General features: G+C 40.7%; 1 long non-coding RNA gene across 1 annotated transcript; it reads right to left on the bottom strand.

Moving 5' to 3' along the window:
- Window positions 1-1,037: 1,037 nt before the first annotated feature.
- On the bottom strand, window positions 1,038-2,008 carry LOC121906290. Its single transcript, XR_006098583.1, has 3 exons — window positions 1,867-2,008; window positions 1,689-1,786; window positions 1,038-1,494 (listed from the first exon to the last, which is right to left on the bottom strand). It is a non-coding gene; the product is annotated as an uncharacterized LOC121906290 (long non-coding RNA).
- Between the last annotated feature and the right edge of the window lie 3,046 nt (window positions 2,009-5,054).

Below are 5,054 nucleotides of genomic sequence, written 5' to 3' on the forward strand. Positions count from 1 at the left end.
GAGAAGATATTACAAAACAGAGAAGGAATTCTCCTTTGTCATCTCTGTTGTACAATTAAATTGGTAGTATTTATCTCCCGCTGTAATGAACAGAGACATAGAATAATGTGCAGGGTCAGGGATTTCAACTAGACCACTGAGAAATAACTAAAGCATCTCTGTGCGGCCCCTCCTGACCGAGCTGTTTAGAAACCGAGGCTGCGTTAACTCTTCAACAATTACAAACGCTCCATGTGATATGATCCAGGCTGCACTTGCACTAATTGTGGTATTTTAGTCAAAGGGTGGGGTCTCTGGGATCCTCTGTAAGGCTAGAAACACACACACACACACACACACACTAATGCCTCTATCCCTCCCTCTGCTCTGTACCTACAGGGAACAGGGTCGAGCTCTGGCTTCAGTTACGTGACAGAGGAGTCTGGTGGTCACAAAGCCAGACTGAGAGTAAAGACAGTGTCCAATCCGTGACAGTATCCAACAGATAAGAGTGCAAAGAGGGGAATGTGCTCGATTTGTGCCAACCAGTGCCAAATTTAAGAAAAAGGCTGTTAAAGTATGCTGTTAGCTTACTATAGCAGGCTGGAATAGAATCTGTTAGGCCTGCAGCACCTCCAGAGGGACTGTCCTCTTCATACCCACGCAACACTTCACAAACTTACACTGAGTAAAGAAAGATAGTGACATTCTCATTTAGGTTTGAAGTTTTATTACAAGAGAGTAACTGACATTTTGACTTAACTTATGGTACATGTTTAATGTAATGATGATGATAAGGAATGATAAATGTCATCATTTTTTATATCTATGACTGCAAAAATACATTACATCCTTTTTTATGGAGGACCACAGGTGTCATGTAAATATTTTTTTAATTGTTTTTAACATTTTATGAACTGATTCTAATTGGAGAATAAAAAGATTTTTACACATTAAGTAATTAATCAATCAATCATAAATGAAGTATTTAATTAATTATTATATTATATTATTAATATTATATATGCTATTTAAAATAGCAATAGCAATAGCACCAGTCTTGACAGTGGAGTCATTACACCACCCAAAGTCCTCCTGAGGTTCACCACCTGCAGCAGAAGATGTCTGAGAAGAGGTGGTGTTCAAAATACAAGCACAGCACCATCCAGGAGGCATGTATGGAGAGAGACAGCAACTTCTGCCTTGAGCTTATTTATGAAGAAATTAACTGAGGCAAGGTCACAACTATTTCCCACTGATGCAGATGCAAATGTTTGTGACTGTCAGTTAGACTTTGTGCTGTGAACACTGAGCAACAAGTCTGTCAAATACCTAGAGAAGACACAGGTTAAGGTATCCCTCACTGGGCTTGTTAAACACTTGTTAAAGCAGGTTGTCCAGTAATGGCAAGTAGGAGACTTTTCTTTAGCAGCTACACAGAGGAGCTCCACTGCATATATAGCTCTCAGACTGTTGGAGTGCTGAAACATATTTCCACCAGATTTTCAGGTTCGTCTAGACAGAAAATGGATAAATATATTAATACTTTAGCTAACTACAACATGTGTACCCACATTCATTACTTTGTGACAATACACTAGTGAGCAAAAGTAAATTGCTAAGCCTTCTGGCTGTACCAGCTACTAACAGACCACAACATATGCTAAATGCCTTGATTGCCAACAACAAGAAAAACATGCAGGCCCTACCTGAACCCTGGCTAGCTCGACTAACTTTCCGCAGTTCATTCCCCACAGTGATATTCGCTTGACTGCAGTCCACTGCGCTCCTCTTCTCGTCTCAACAACTGTGCATTTGAGCTCATCGTTGGTTTCAGGTCATTTAGATTAACAAATAGACAGACAGCAACTAAACGAAAATACTTACAGGGTGTGGGTTATCATCAGTGTCCATCACTGTCTCCACTTTAGCACTCTCCCCTGGCATCTGCCCATAGATGTATTAAGGTGGATACCTCGTTCAAAGATGGCACCCATTCATTCCTATGAAAGTTGCTCAGTGGTGCATGAAGCCACTAGAGTCCTTCTCCAGACAAGTCGGTTCAGAGCATGCACGTCACAGACTTCCGCTGGCTGAGCCAGCTGACTTCCAGTTGGCTCCTCTGCTCACTTGAATTGGGATAAAATGATTTAATCATGCAACTCTTTTTGACTTTCCAAATGTTATTGGACCGAATGGATCACATTCTGATAATAAAACAAATCATTTTGCGGGGATTGTGACACTCAATACAAAAATGTATTCACAATTTTACAGCTGATCTTTTTCCAGCAATCATGCATAGAAAATGCTTTTTGGGCAAGTGTGCATCTCGTTAGGGACCTGGAAGTTGTAATCACACCATTTGGCCACTGTCAAAGTAGCTTCACAGCCAAGAAAGGTCTATCTGCAGTCTTGCAGACCTACACACACTGACTTTAATAAATTACACGCCCACTTTACTACACAACCCCCTCGCCCCACTTGATGTTGTCACCATAACGGCATGTTACACGACACACACCCCTCACCCCTAACCCTAACCCTAACCATCTCACTGTCATGCCTAAACCTAACCAAGTGGGTGTGTCATATAGTAAAGTGGGTGTGCCGTGTAGATACTGCCAGTCCACAGATAGATTACATAAGACCCACCCTCTTGAAGCCTGGCAACCTATGAAAATTGACAAATGACAACTTGTGACCGTGTTTGACAGGGCAAGAAACTCAAGCAGTCAGATGATGATACAAAAACAAAACTCTAGATTAGCAAAGGCGAATGATGAAAATATATCCATAACTGTGTAAACATACATGACAGTTTACAGACTAACTTCTAAAATAACAGACAGAAAAGGTGTAGTTTGCATGCTTCATCAGTGCATTAAAGATGTAGTCCATATTCTTTTGACATAAGGTGGTATGAAATACTTACTGCCAGTAATATTGATGCATGTACTTTAGATCAGTCTATGGACATTGCAAACAGAGATATCTCAGCTGTACAGCAAGTTGTTACTCTTTCAAAATATGAGTAAATGTATTCTACAATAGTTTCTTTAGATGGTTCTCTTTTTTTGTCCTTTTAGAAAAGTTGCCTTTAATAACTAGGTATTGATTAAATCACAACCTCACAAGACAGTAAAAAGATTAGTAGTTTAATGTGAAAATGTTATTATCAGGGAACAAAAAATGTAAATGCTTTTGGTTAGCTGCTCTTTTGCCCTGGATTCAGTTGGGTCTCAGACTGTCCCTGCTGCTCAGTTGAGGAGCTGGGGAAGCCATTAGCACAAGAGAGACTTTAACAGAGATGTCCCTACAGCTCTGAGGGCCACAGCAATCCAGGCTCTGATTTGGAGTCGACTGAGACGTGTGGCAAGCAGGCAAGGTCTCATCACCACCTCTCACAGCGTCTCTCTCTCTCTGTCTCTCTCTCTCTCTCTCTCTCTCTCTCTCTCTCTGTTTCTCTCTCTCTCTCTCTGTGCGGTCCAAAGTGTTGACCATCTGGGAGAGATGGAAGAGGAGGACAGGGTCCCAATCCAACTAACTCTGTCAGCGAGGCAATGCATTTTCCCCCCGTCTGTCTGTGCAAAAGACAGAGAGAGGAAGAGAGAGAGAAACAGACAGAGGGAGAGAGAGAGTCTGTCCTCGCTCCATCTAGTGTCTGCTTACTGCTAACCTCCCCAGGTCCTGCATTGCCTCATCCTATATGAGCTCAAAATGGGCTGGGACCCATGTGTCAGGGGTCGCACTGTGGGGACTAGGCTTGGCCTGAAAGCCTGGGAAACGTGTAGATATTTGGCCATATACATTGTAGCTGCCAAGAGCACATACTGCATGCCTGCATGCCTGTGCACAAACATGGAAATAGACATACACATGCACATTTAAAACACATGGCAAAGTAAGTGGGTGTAAAACTGTGAAAAAAGGGAGGGAGGACCCGCTGTAGGTAAGCAGGTTGGGAGCATCGTGGTTGTGCAGAGGGGAAAATCCCCTGCAGGCTCCCATCCCCCTGTTGTCCTTCCACCACACACACACCTCACAAATCATAGCAGCTTCTCACCGAAGTCCACATTCCTCAAGATTCAACTTCATGAGAAACATATGGCTGACGTGAATCACATTATTTCTGATTAAGTGAGTATTGGGGAAAAGCATCCATAATAAACATTTTGGGTATTAGACACAAATTCATTAACTTGCTCTAATATACTGTAGAGTGAAAAAAAGCCTTGCCACAGGTAATGTACTCGAGTGGGAGTTTACATTTCTTGGCATGGTTCAATACAATCCTTCAAAGATGGCGAGATAAATACAAACATGCAGTAACTCTAATGAGGTATTTTCATCTTATTTTCAACTAATAATTTCCCAGCGTAAATAACAGCATGAAAGAGTGGAAGAAAGAGAGCTTCACAATAAACCAAGCACTTTTATACAAAAATAAAAACCTTGGCCATGGTCACAGGTTGTAAATGGATGAGGCACCCAGACCTGAACCATGCAGTGGTTGATAATCTTTCACCAAAAAGTAAATAAATAATCCACATCGAGGTAAAGCACAAGGCAAAGGCAAATAACCACCTGATGTCATGCTACAAAATATTTATGAAAATATTGCTATAGTAACATACATTACTAAATTCACAATTAAAAATGATTAAAATCATAGTTGTACAGTCAGTTTGATGACAGCTAAAAAAATATGTTTTGAATCATTATTTTAAATAAAATTTCACTTACATCACAACCTGCTTCATCGTCCATATGTTTCTCATGAAGTTGAATCTTTTGTCCTTTGAAGGACTGTTAAACCATAATTGTTAACTCCACTTGTGTGCAGATGACACCATATTATTTACAAATGCAAGACACAACAGAACATGTGTTTAATAATGGTTTAGCGTTTAGCATTTAGAGTTGTTAAATGGTCAATTCAAGATGTCGGCACAGGTGTTGTAACATTGTCCTTGTTTTCCTCATCTCGGCGTTTTATGATTTTGTTTATCTTATGTTTTGAAAATTGCTTTTCAACAGTGATTTGATCAGTGCTACTAGCAACTGGCAGTTGA

This window comes from Thunnus maccoyii, chromosome 10 (assembly GCF_910596095.1).
Source record: "Thunnus maccoyii chromosome 10, fThuMac1.1, whole genome shotgun sequence".
Taxonomy (NCBI): Eukaryota; Metazoa; Chordata; class Actinopteri; order Scombriformes; family Scombridae; genus Thunnus; species Thunnus maccoyii.